At 41.1% G+C, this 14,323-nt stretch overlaps 1 pseudogene; it reads right to left on the reverse strand.

Annotated features, from left to right (window-relative positions):
* Positions 1-8,038: 8,038 nt before the first annotated feature.
* Positions 8,039-8,465, reverse strand: LOC137232896 (RWD domain-containing protein 1 pseudogene; annotated as a pseudogene).
* Between the last annotated feature and the right edge of the window lie 5,858 nt (positions 8,466-14,323).

Consider the following 14,323-nt stretch of genomic DNA (forward strand, 5'->3'; position numbering starts at 1 on the left):
AGTGGGTGCTGCCTGTTTGGGGAGGTCTCAGTTTGTCTCCATGTGGACCTCTCCTAGGGCTGCTTGAGTGACCTTATGACGTGGTAGTCGGCGTTCCCAAGAGCAAGCAATACAAAAGAGCAAGGTGGAGGATGCAATGCCCTTTATGGCATAGCCTCAATAGTCATACATTAATCACATAGACCAGACCTGATTCAGTGAGGTACAGGACAACTCAAGGATATGAATATCAGGAATCAAGCCATCTTGGAGACTGGCTACCATCATAATCACTGTGCTACACTGCCTAACTATAGTGAGATTTGGGCTGAGTGAGAGGTATGACTTATGTAAAGTGGGAGAAAGGCAATTGAGGAAGGGCAGCTGGCATCTATTTTGAGAAAATAGATCAATTTTAGGAAAAGAACATTTGGAAATTGAGTATCTGGAAACTGAGTCTCTTAAAATTATCTATACTGTGAACATCTTGGAAAGTTGCCTTATTCCCCAAACTGCTGTCCTGAATGACTGTTCTGTGCCTTCTCCAACCTCCTACACTTTCTCCCCTTCTCATTCTCTACTGATGACATTGCTTCCTAATCTACAGAGAAAATTAAGGCATCCACCACCACAGCTACCCACTGGTAGCATCTGTACCTAGCATCTGCCTGCCCTCCTCCTGCTATAGGTGGACTGTCTCTGCTCCCAAGGCCAACTCCTTGACTTGGGCACTAGATCTCTTTTTGGGAATTCCCTGGTAGTCCAGTGGTTAGGATTCTGTGCTTTCACTGCCAAGGGCATGGGTTCAATCCCTGGTCCGGGGCGGGGAGGGGGGAGGGGCGGGGCGACTAAGATCCCACAAGTCCCGAGGCACGGCCAGAAAAAAAAACAGATCTCCTTTCCTCTTAACGACTCAAGGACATTGGTCCTGTCAGCCGTTCACCCCTCTATCTTCAGTTTGTCCCATTCCCATCATTCCCATCAGCAAATATATAAGGCTATATTATCATCCTTTTTTTGTGTGTGTGTGTGTGTGTGTGTGGTATGCGGGCCTCTCACTGTCGTGGCTTCTCCCGTTGCGGAGCACAGGCTCCGGACCTGCAGGCTCAGCGGCCATGGCTCACGGGCCTAGCCGCTCCGCGGCATATGGGATCTTCCCGGACCGGGGCACGAACCCCTGTCTCCTGCATCGGCAGGCGGACTCTCAACCACTGCGCCACCAGGGAAGCCCTATCGTCTATTTTTAATTGTTTTCATGGTTCACGGTGTTGTTGGAGAGACAATTTACAGGCCCAACAAGGCCCATAAATAAACATAAACAACATATGAAAATGAAAATTTTAAGTATAAGGTAACAAATGATAATGTGCTAAGTTGCACCGATTCTTTATAATGCATTAGAGACTTAGAAAATATAGAGAAAAGTGTGGTTTTAGGTGGTATAGAGAGAGAGCTGAGGACAGCTTTCTAAAAAGCTATATTTGTCAGAGTTCTCAGTCTCAAGCAATGGAAATAGATTCTGATTTTAAGTTAAGCTAAAATAGCACACAGAATCACTGGGAAAGCTGGAGAACCAGGCTCAGAGCCTAAACAGCTACCACCATGGCCCAAACCACTCTATAAATAGTGTCTAGTGAGGACACTGTTGTCCACTAGATGTCACACCTCACACTGTTGACACCATCAGGCAGCGACCTGAGCTCGGCACTGCTGCCACAGCTGCCATGGAAACTGGAAGTTGCTGGTGCCAGAAACACTCTTCCATTGACTCTGCTTCTTTTCGCCAATAACTCCAGAGTCAAAGTCTAAAATAGCTGCATCAGATTGACCCAGCCTAGGTCAGTGCCAGCACCCAGCTTCAAAAGCGGGTCGGGAAAACAAATATCTGGCATTTTCAGCTTCTATAGTGAGAAGTGGGGTCTGCTTCATAAAATATTCATAAGGTGGGACATTCTTAGATGCTGAACAGCCTCCATCCCCCCGCCGCAAGAGAAGTGTCCACCTACAATTGGCCAAAGCTAGAGGGCAGGAAAAGAAAGGGAATGGTCAGTCAAGAGATCAAGTAGTGGTCCAAGGTAGTGGGAATGAGCCTTGAAGAGCCTGGAAGGAGCATTCGAGGAAGGAAAGGTTAGAGGTCAAGAGCCTTGGAGAGTTCCAGGGAGAGTAGGAGTGGTCTTCGTATTTGGATTGAGAGGGGTGTCTTGTGACCAAGGGCAATTTCAGGCAAGTGTGGAGGTAGAAGCCAATTACAGGGAATTATGGAGAAAATGAGTACAAAGACAGGAAGGAATCTGGTATTGAAAATATTGAAAGTGTTTGCCTCTTTTAATCATCACAAAACCACAATGTGATGTGTGTTGATTACTTTATGAAGATGATCATCTTTTAGTGGTTTAATTTATTTATTAGACATTTATATTCCTCTTTTGTGAACTGTCCGTTCATATATTTTGGTTATTTTTTTATTAAGGTCTTTGTTTTTCTCCCAACAAATTGTAGGTGCTTTTCATAGACTACAGGACTGGATTGAGGGTATGAATTTTGAGGAAAGGAACTTTTTCTTCTGTTCAGCAGTAAGAGTCAAAACAGGCAATTTTCCTTACAATCCTCTGTGAAAAAGGCAGATTTATTTCATTTTTAAAAATAACAGGGGGGCTTCCCTGGTGGCGCAGTGGTTAAGAATCTGCCTGCCAATGCAGGTGACACAGGTTTGAGCCCTGGTCCGGGAAGATACCACATGCTGCGAGCAACTAAGCCCATGCGCCACAACTACTGAGCCTGCACTCTAGAGCCTGCGAGCCAAAACTACTGAGCCCGTGTGCCACAACTACTGAAGCCCGCACGGCTAGAGCCTGTGCTCTGCAACGAGAGAAGCCACCGCAATGAGAAATCCACACACCACAATGAATAGTCCCCGCTTGCCGCAACTAGAGGAAGCCCAGGCGCAGCAATGAAGACCCAAAGCAGCCAAAAATAAATTAAAAATAATAATAACAGGGACTTCCCTGGTGGCCCAGTGGTTAAGAATCCATTTTCCAATGCAGAGGACGCAGGTTCGATCCCTCCCTGGTTGGGGAACTAAGGCCCCACATACCGCGGGGCAACTAAGCCCCTTGCGCCACAACTACTGAGGCTGCGTGCTACAACTACTGAAGCCCACGTGCTGCAACTACCAAAACCTGCATGCCTAGAGCCAGTGCTCTGCAACAAGAGAAGCCCCCGCTCACTACAACTAGAGAAGGCCCAGGCACAGCAACGAAGACCCAATGCAGCCCCCAAAAAATAAAATAAATAAATAAATTTATTTTAAATATATATATATAACTCACATACCATAAAATTCACCTGTTTTAAAGTTCGCAATCCAATGGTTTTAGTATATCCACCGGGTTGTGCAAACATCACCGCTATCTAATTCCAGACAATTTTCAGTCCCCTAAAAAGAAACCATAAACCTAACAGTGGTCACTCACAATTTCTCCTTCTCCCCAGCCTCTGGTGATCAGTAATCCTCTTTATGTTTCTGTTGATTAACTTACTCTGGACATTTAATATAAATGGAATCATACAATATGTGTCCTTTTGTGTCTGGGTTCTTTCACTTAAAATAATGTTTTCAAGGTTTATCCCTGTTGTGGCATGTATCGAAACTTCATTCCTGGGACTTCCCTGGTGGCGCAGTGGTTAAGAATCCGCCTGCCAATGCAGGGGACATGGGTTCCAGCCCTGGTCCAGGAAGATCTCACATGCTGCAGAGCAACTAAGCTCGCAAGGCACAACTATTGAGCCCACACGCCACAACTACTGAAGCCCGTGCACCTAGAGCCTGTTCTCCGCAGCAAGAGAAGCCACCGCAATGGGAAGTCCACCCACCGCAACGAAGAGTAGCCCCCCACTTGCCGCAACTGGAGAAAGCCCGCGCACAGAAAAGAAGACCCAAAGCAGTCAAAAATAAATAAATAAATTTATATATAAAAAAAAACTTCACTCCTTTTTATTGCCAAATAACATTCCACTGTATGGGTATACTACATTTTGTTTATCCATTCATGAGTTAATGGAGATAACGATAATTACTGATTACTATTCATTGACTAGAATAGGAAACCACAAGTCTATAGTGACATAAATGAATTGAATGTACAGTGAGGAATGAGATATTTACAATTTCATATACCTCCCACAAAATATTTATTAATTACTAAAGAAAAAAGTAACTTCACAGCCTGGCAGACACTACCTTCATCAAGTGACGAAAGTGGACATTATCAGTACTGGGAGGGAACGTTTGAAACCTTGCACCACCTGAGAGGATGCAATGAGAGTAAGGTATCATCCCTTCTATACTATTCCTATCAAAGCTGCATAATCTGAATCCAATCATGAGGAAACCCCAGCAAACCCAAGCTGAGGGACATGAAATAACTGGTCTGTAATCTTTAAAAATGTCAAGGTTATGAATGTCAAGCAAAGAGTGAAGAACTGTTCTTGATGAATAAGACTAAAGAGATATGACAATGAAATGCAATGTATGATTATTTATGATTACGATCTGGATCTTTTGGGGACGACTAGAGACTCTTGAAAGGAGTCTGAGAATTACATGGTAGTTATGTATCAATGTTGGTTTGTATTGTATTGGAGTTATGTAGGAGAATGTCCTTATTTTGGAAAATACCTGCTAAAGTACTCAGGAGCAGTGGGTAACAGGTAGCAATTTACTCTCAACTCAAAAACAGGAAAAGCTCTACAATTTGTACAATTTGCACTTTTTTTTCAAAATAAAAATATGTAAGAAATACAAAATAAAAAAATGAGAAGAAAAGAAGCACGTGCCTACAGCAACTTTGGATCAAGAGGAAATAAAAAATTGAAATGGGGATTAATTAGGAAACCAGGTTAGCCTCAGATAATACCTATCTGTTAATAGGCTAGATAGCTGGTCTATTATTGGGATAGATACCAACTGTACTAAGAAAGAGCTAGATTAGCTCAGGTGTACAGCCTTAAATTAAGGTTTATTTAAATCACCAAATAAAACTTTCAATTGGAATTTCTATAGGAAAATTATCTTTGTTATTGCAAGGGTGAAATCCTGTAGGCCTAGTTTCCCCCATTTATACAATTTTTTTAATGTTGCTGTTCTTAATAAATCAAGGTTTCTGAGGTATTACAGGAAAGATGGTTAGGTCTATAGATTATTTTGTGTGTGTGTGTGTGTGTGTGTGTATAAATCAAGTTAATTACTTTAGGGAAGAGCTAAAATTATAATGAGTGATTAATTTGTCTTGTTTTGAAATGAAATTATGTCAGAGTATAACTACTTAGAATTAAGGTTCCTGGTTCTTTTTAATTTAATAATTATTTTGTTTGTAAAACTTTTTAAAATGAAGTGATAAACCATCTAGAAAGGAATGAAGAAAAGCATTGTATGTAAAATCCTACAGGACACAGCGGAAGAAAATGCATAGCCTTAAATATTTCACTATGAAATAATTTTTTTTTAAGAATTCATTGCCCATTTTATGAAACTAAGAAAAGAATGACAAAATGAACCCCAAGTGGAGAGAAATAATATAGACAACAACAGAAAATAATGAATTAGAAAACAAAAACAATAGTAGAAAGGAAAAAAATAAGTTCAAGTGTTAATTATTTGAAAAGACCAATAAAATATATCAACATTTCATGAATCTGGTTAGGGAAAAAAGAGAGCAAAAATATCAAGGTTAGGGGCTTACCTGGTGGCGCAGTGGTTGGGAGTCCGCCTGCCGATGCAGGGGACACGGGTTCGTGCCCTGGTTCGGGAAGATCCTGCGTGCCACGGAGCGGCTGGGCCTGTGAGCCATGGCCGCTGGGCCTGCGCGTCCGGATCCTGTGCTCTGCAACCGGAGAGGCCGCAGCGGTGAGAGGCCTGTGTACAGCAAAAAAAAAAAAGAAAAATCAAGGTTAGGAATAAGAAAGGAGATACATTCACAGACACAAAAGAGGCTGAGAGAATTATGTGCAGCTCTACAGCAACAAATGTGAAAAACTAGAGGAAATGGATATTCTCAAAGGAAAAAAATTACCGAAACTGACCTATGAAGAAATAGAAAACTTGAAAAGACGAGTTATCACAAAAAAAGATCAGGAAGATGAATACAGATTTACCCTTAAAGAAAGCACCAGAACCACATGGTTTCACAGCTGTATTTTATTTCTTTTAGCAAACAGATGATTCCAATGGTGTTTAATTATGCTAGACTATAGGAAAAAAATAAGAATTTTCATGCTTTTTTAAAGTAGATCTTGTAACTACTTATTTGATTTCTTTAATGGTTATAGGTTTATTCAGGTTGTCTATGTCTCCTTGATATAGTTGGGTAAATTGTAGTTTTAAAGGGAACCAATCATTTGTGCAAATTATCAAATTAATTGGCACAAGGTTGTTCATATTGTCTCATAACTTTTTAAACTATGCTGATCCACGACTGCCAATATGGTGGTTTAAGCACAAGCTTGTCTGGACAAGGAGTGAGTGGGAGCAGCCTGTACCCGGCTTTCCAAGTAACAAGCCCTAGGTATTAGGGCTGTGGCCACCCACAGGGGAAACATTTTCCTAGTTCACACAAAGGTACTGTAAGGGCTAGTGGTAGCCTAGCTATAACTTATCTGTAGCCCTCTTTTCTAAGATTATTTATTTGCTCTCTCTCTTTTTTCTCTTGATCAATGAATTCTGCCAGAGTTTTGCTTATTTTATTAGTTTATTTCAAAGAATAAAATAAATATTTATTTTTATTTTATTTGTCTTTTTACCATCTCTGCATATCTCTGTCGTGGCCTCTCCCGTTGTGGAGCACAGCCTCCGGACGCGCAGGCTCAGCGGCCATGGCTCACGGGCCCAGCCGCTCTGCGGCACGTGGGATCTTCCCGGACCGGGGCACGAACCCTTGTCCCCTGCATCGGCAGGCGGACTCTCAACCACTGCGCCACCAGGGAAGCCCTCTGCTTTCATTTTTTATTACTGCCACTCTTCCTCTTTCTTCAAGATTACTGTGCTTGTTTTCTTCTTAAGTTTTTGAACTGGAAATTTAGATGAATAATTTTTAACTTTTCTTTTGTAATATAAGTATTTAGGACTACACATTTCTCTTTATGAATCACTTTATCTGCATCCAATGAAGGTTTTTTTTTGGGGGGGGTTGTTTCTACACTTATTTTTTTATTGAAGTATAGTTGATGTACAATATTATATAAGTACAATATAGTGATTCACAATCTGATGAGGTTTTTATTTAATTCTGAAAATGTTCACAAAGTTGCAAGAATTGTAGTGATGCCCAAATACCCAGCACCTAATTTCTACAGTTAAGATTTTACTATACTATATTTGCCTTATCACAGAACTTTCCATTTATCCATCCCTTCTTCTACCAATTTCAAGGATCTTATTTTTGATTCATTTCGAAGGAAGTTACAGACATTAGTACATTTGCTCTTAAACACTTCAGCACACATATCACTACCTGGAGTTCAATATTTTTTTAAAATTTAATTTATTTATTTTTGGCTGCATTTGGTCTTTGTTGCTGCGCACAGGTTTTCTCTAGTTGTGGCGAGCGGGGGTTGCTATTTGTTGTGGTGCGTGGGCTTCTCATTGTGGTGGATTCTCTTGCTGTGGAGCACAGGCTCTAGGCACGTGGGCTTCAGTAGTTGTGGCTCAAGAGCTCTAGAGTGCAGGCTCAGTAGTTGTGGCTCATGGGATTAGTCGCTTGGTGGCACGTGGGATCTTCCCAGACCAGGGCTCGAACCCGTGTCACCTGCATTGGCAGGTGGATTCTTAACCACTGTGCCACCAGGGAAGCCCCTGGAGTTCAATATTTTTATTTATTGATCGATTGATTGAAATGTTAAGGTCAGTTTATTAAATTTAATGATGAAAGCTGTCAGAAAATTGTTCTCCTGAAAATTATTTTTTCTTATGACTAAAGAAAAGAAAATCAACACACACTCTCAGCATAGACACAGATGCTGTGGCAGTCAAGCCTCTCTAAGATGAGGATAGTTCACTAGTTGGTCAAGTCGCTCTGTGGTCAGCAGGATGGTAGTCTGGATCATCCACCTCATCCTGTAGCTCCAAATGATTCATTTCCTGGACCAACGACTCATCTACCTCCACGCTGTATCCAGCATCCTCCAAGAACTGGATATTACATGTGTCAAGATTATGATCTGTTTCAAACAGCTGTTTCCCACTTAATTTAGCTTTTCCTGCTTGTTCTTTTTAATTCATTTCTTTTTAACTTCCAAGAGTTCTGCATCAAACTTGGCCTTCCAACTTAAGAAATTCTTAATGGTAACAGGAGTGTCTTCAAATAATTCCTTTTCTGCTTTGCTTCTTTTGTTTCTTTTCTCCTTCTCTTCCAGTTTTTAGTTGATCTACCATTTCACTTAAATTTTCTTGCACAGCTGTAACTAAAGTAAAGATCGTCACCATACCAAGGTTTTCTCTGTTTGTAATACTAATAATTTTTAAACGTCTGAGACATCATTATCTTCTAGGTTTTCCTGGGAGAGAATTTCCTAGAAGGGAGCTTCATCTGGGTGCTTTTCCCTATATGTAAACTTGAGGATAGTCTGGAAAGTTTCATCATTTTCTCCAGCCTCAGATGTCACAGTAATGGTGAAGCTGGTTGGGTTTTCTGATAATACTTAGCTAAAACACTACTGAAGGAGAAAGTGGTATCAGGAGAGTTCATTTCTATTTTGGAAGACCAGTTGTTAGGAGGGTTGGATCAATGTATAATCAAGCTCTGAAGGAGTCAGGATAGATGGACTCCAGAGCCTCCAGTTGCTCTGTTCCTCTTGATAATCTGTCACTGTGGCCCTCACTGCTGCCCATGGATTGTGCAGACACCCAGGTTGCCAGGCAGGGACAGGTGCAAAGTCCCTAGCTGGGAGGCCTGGGGCCCAAAGCCAGGCCAGGCCTGCTGAGCAATGTATGGTTATTTTTTAAGGTAAAATTTATATACAATGAAATAAACAAATCTTAAATGTACCATTTGATGAATTTTGACAAATGTCATCCCATGAGTTTCAATATATAGTATACTCTCTGTCATTCAGTTCTTGTGCTTTCTAATTTTCACTATGATTTCTTCTTTGATCTACCAGTTTTTATTTTGTTAATGACTGATTTCTTTATACGGCCAATACAATAGTAGGCTTATACTGATGAAAAAACAGATGCAATCACTACATGGGTCTTTGCATCTGAGTTTAGTTATTTGAAGGATAGAGGAGGATGTCAGCACAAGCAGGAAGCATAGCATATAGACCAATTCTAACAATTTCCTGGACAGAAGGAAGAGTGGGTTTCCAGACCCCCAAATCCTAATAGATAGGGTTGCCAGATTTAGTAAATAAAAATACAGTATTTTATCTGATAATCCTACAAACAAGAAACAACAATTCTAGATAATAACTCTTAAATGAGTGAACATCATATCATTCTTTCTGGATGGCTAACTGCCCCTCTCCTGGCCCAGCGTAATGTGTGCAAGGCTGGAGTCATTGCACACTGGAGCTAGTCTGGATATGCGCCAGCAATTCCGTCATCTATGCCAGTTGCCCTCGTTAATATCAGACTTAAAAAATATACAACAGGATTAAGCAGTTGAGTCAAGTATAGTATGTACACAGGCATGAACACAGATTAATATTAAAAATATAGTGGACATAATCAACCTTCACCTACATCTTCAGCTCCCTTTCTCACTTTTCTTCTTTTTCTCTGCCCTCCAGTCACACTGGCCTTCTGTGTGGTCCTTGAAATCACTATGGTTTCTCCTGCCACAGGGCCTTTGCATATGGCAGAGCTTCCCAAACCTTATGTCAGGAATGGGTTACAGGTGTGTCAAGAAATGATTCCTCTCAGCCCTGGAGCAAGGATGGGTGGAGACTGAGTAGGTGGTTGGAGTGGACAGAGCCAAAGACAATGAAAAAGGTAAATGTAGGGAAACACTGGATGGGGGTTCCCTGTGCCTAGAAGGCTTTACTCTCCACTTCTACCTCCTACTTACCTTCAGATCTCAGTCAAACATCACTTCTCGGGGAAGCCCCCCTAACCCCTCTGACCATGTCAGATCTCCTTACTATACGTTCTCAGGCCATCCTGTGCCCTTTCTTCATTGTACTTATCACAGTTGTAATTTTGTATTTATTTATGTCTTCTCAGCTTGACCTTAAGTTTTATGAGAGCAGGGACTGTGTTTTCATATAGTTGTTGCATCTAGCGATAGTCTATTCTTTTTCATTGTTATAAGGTATTCCACTGTATGAATCTACTATAATGTATTCATCCTACAGCTGAAATTTTTACTTTTATAAATAATGCCATGAGAACATTTTTGTATATCTTTTTTATCATGCTAAAACATACATAATATTTACCCTTTTAACCATTTTTAAGTGTACAATTCAGTGGCATTAAGTACATTCACGATGTTGTACAACTATCACCACTATCCATTTCCAGAACTTTTTCTGTACGTATCTTTTTGATGCACATATGGGCATATTTCTGATAAGCATACATTTAGGAAATGCTGGATCATAGTGCATATATTCAACTTTAAAAAATATTGCCAAACAGTTTTCCAGAGTGGTAGTAATAATTTACATGAGCCCTGTATGACAGTTCCCATGGCTCTATGCCCTTGCTTACACCTGGTACTAGCGATCATTTAAATTTTAATTATTCTAGTAAACGTGCAGCGTGTATTTTTCCATTTCTCTGATAACTAAGACAGTTTAGCATCTTATCACATACTTAATGATCATTTAGACAATAAAAAGGGCTAAAGAAACAGAAAGAAGACAACCTATAACTTATGAAATTTGAAGCTCAAGTAGTAGTATTTGTGTGCTAGCAAGCAATTTACGTTTCTAAACATATGTCTCTCATTGATCAAATTCCACCCCACAGGGCAATATCTCTCTCACACTTCCACATTGCACATATGAATTTATGTCTTAAAAGACAAACAAAACCCTTTACTGGCACTTTAGTGGGGTTTAGGGACTTAATAGTGACAAATGTATGGATCGAATCCACCATGTTTAACATAATATCATATTTTCTAATTGGTTATTACTGGTGTATAGGGTATCACACTATTGCCATTCCACTCACCGAGCAGGGAGTGCCTAGGCTCAATTCTCATCTACAGACTGTCAACATTTTTGTCCCACGCTCTTGGCACACAGCTTTCCATAAGGCTATAACCCCAAGCAGAAGGTTGACAATAGTTTTGTTCGAATGTATGTAGGGGCAGGGGTGTCCTTGGCTTCAAGCTGAAAACCTGGCCCTTGTCCCCACCTCCTAGGAGGCACTTATATCTCCATCTACAGGAGCCAAATCTCTGACTGCTACCCTTGCTTCCAGACTTCTTTCAAAGCCCGGGGGGTCTGTGGCTTCAGCAAATTCACAGGGGTGTTCATGTTTTAAAGCTTAGATATCTTTACCCTTTTCAAGTTTTATCTGTCATTGCTGTATGTCTGCTACATGGGGTGTGTGTGTGTGTGTGTGTGTGTGTGTGTGTGTGTCTGTGAGTGAAAGCCTTAAGCCATTTTACCATTTTCATCAGTCTAGTAAGAGTTTCTTGAATTGATGACAGACAAGAGTTGTGACAGGATGTTTAATTAGATTCTCCCTGTTTTCTGTGAGGTTTCTGCAAAGGCCTAAAAAGCAGAAAGCAAACAATAGATGCCAGGTAACCTCTTCCCCCATCCACCTCAAAGGGAGATGGGAAGAGATTGTGAACCAGTCTGCCAGTATTACTAATTATCCACACTGAGTCAATACAAGAGAATGAGAATTGTGTTGGGGAGTTAACTGTGAGCTCTATATTTCCTCTCTCGCCATTCTAGGGAGGGACAAGTGAGATAGAGGCCTCCACTAGCACCTCTCAGAATGTTTGGCTTATATCTCCTGGGGTTTGGAAGTCCATAGGGACTAATGTTCTAACTCTCACCTGAGGTAGTCCAGATGCAAGGTGCTGGCTGACCGGCTTCCCTGGGATGGTGAGTAAGGTGGGTGGCATGGAGAGCGAGCTGCACTGCCCTTGCCAGCAAGGCAAAGACGCATGAGTTGTCCTGTGGGCCAAGTGTACCTAGAAGGAAACCAACTTGGAGTCATTTAAAAAGGGTCCTTCCCATGAGGGATATCCAGAGAGGAAAGGGACCTCAGGAGAATATGTTTTACATGGGATGAGCCTCCAGAAGGCCAAGAAGTTGGGGGGAGAGGAGTCATAGGCAGTCAACCAGAGGAGCGGCATTGCCTAGTCCCCAGCAAGAGGGTCATAAAAAAGCCCACAGAGGTGACACACACAAGAGAGAAAGAGCCAACATTTGTGAGTCCTCCACGTCCATAGGGAACCAACTTCCAAAGATAATAGTATCCTGCACCAATTGGAAAAAACTGTACCCCTTTCCTTTAATCCCTTCTTCTCCTCACTAAACCCTGGGGGAGAGGGGTTCATAAATAGCAGCTGGCCAGCAGGAGAGGAGGAGTAAACTCTGAGCAGTAAAGGCAGGGATGTGGAGAAGCTCGGCACACCTTCCTTTATCACAGCAAGCATAACACCTGAAGCAGGCAAGAGATGGGCGAAGGGAGATCCTTTAGCCTGAATGAAGTTTAGAGTTGAGTTATGTTTAGGGCAGGTGTGAAGGGGAAGCAAGACAGTTTTCCAATTATATACCATGGAGTCCAGCTCCCTTGATAAAAATAGTTATTGAATATTAGAGAAGGATTGAGGAGGAAAAGTTGATACAGAGTATAACTAACCCTGATTTAGAATGTATGTACTCCAAGTATCTACACATACCTATTCACATTTTCTTCATATTTACTTAGATCCCACCAAAAGCATGGGTAACCAAAACTCATATACAGGTTAATAAAGACAGGGTATACACCTCTGGCAGAGTTTTAATTGGTACTCTGCTCTACACAGTCACTCAGGACCCAGGCTGATAGGCTGCACCATCTGGAACACGTAGCTTCCTCTGTTGCCACAGCAAGAGAAGAGCATCTTATAACTCGTCTTTCCTGATTGCCTGGAAGTGATACAAGGTGCTTCCATTCACAGCTTGTAGTGATTAGAAATAGTCATAAGACTCCCCTTTCTGAAATGGGGAAGGAAGCGTTGTCCTTGTGCCCAGCATGAGAGGAGCCCCAGATATCGGTGAGCCCTGGTAATGTCTCCTAGATCTCCTAATCCCACCAACCCAGAGATGACTAAAATCAACTTCCATGACATTTTACATGGCAGCTTCACTTACAGAGGCTGTCACCTTTCTCTGACAGACCTTTTATGCTGCTGAGCTGGTGTATCCGAATCTCTGATTGCAGGTCTCTGCTGCACAGGACACGTTATGAAATACGTTTTTAGACTGTTTGGAAACCTTGTACATAACTCATATTTTCTGGTTAAGAGCTATCACTTTCTCAGATTGTTTACTTTCTTCTACTTTTACCATCAATCCTGGTAGTTTTCTTTTCCCAAAGAAATCACATTAAACATTTTTTTCTTTACTGTCAAATTACACAGTCAAAAGAAAACAATGGAATTGGATTGAGATGTGGACAATGGGCATTTAGCAGTGTTCATTCATTAGCTGATAATTCATTTCCTCACGATGACTTCCCAGTATACAGATAATCCCAATTCATGTTTCAAATAAAATTGGCTATCCATCTGTAAAAAATAATCTCAGATCTTAATTTAATGGATTATGTGAGGATTCACACAAAGAACTCCTTGTAAACTGAATATGGGTTAACAAAATATATGGAAGAATATATTAAGAAACTTGACACGATGGCCTTCTTAAGCGACAAAATCCAAAAGTCAGGAATTCGTAATTCAAATGCCTGGAGGGAGCAAGCAAGTAATGTTGAGTGAAGAAAGCTGAGTGTGAGACCAATCAAATTGTAAAAAATTTATTTTTACTGAGCTATGACATAAGCAAAAGCCATTATACAAACATGTGACACTGGATACTTTTTAAATTTAATATGAAAAATGTAAATTAGGAAATGGAAATCTTGGGGAATTCCCTGGAGGTCCAGTGGTTAGGACTCCGTGCTTTCACTGCCAGGCCGGGGTTCAATCCCTGGTCTGGGAACTAAGATTCTGCAAGCTCAGGAGAGGCCAAAAAAAAAAAAAGAAAAACAAAATGGAAACTTTTTATAATTAATATTTTCTTTGTCCTGCCTTTGCTTTGCAATCCCAAACCTGATTTTCATACCAATTTTGGGTTTTGTGTTTCTAGTTGATACATGAAAACTGTCAAGCCA

This window comes from Pseudorca crassidens, chromosome 10 (genome assembly GCF_039906515.1).
Source record: "Pseudorca crassidens isolate mPseCra1 chromosome 10, mPseCra1.hap1, whole genome shotgun sequence".
Taxonomy (NCBI): domain Eukaryota; kingdom Metazoa; phylum Chordata; class Mammalia; order Artiodactyla; family Delphinidae; genus Pseudorca; species Pseudorca crassidens.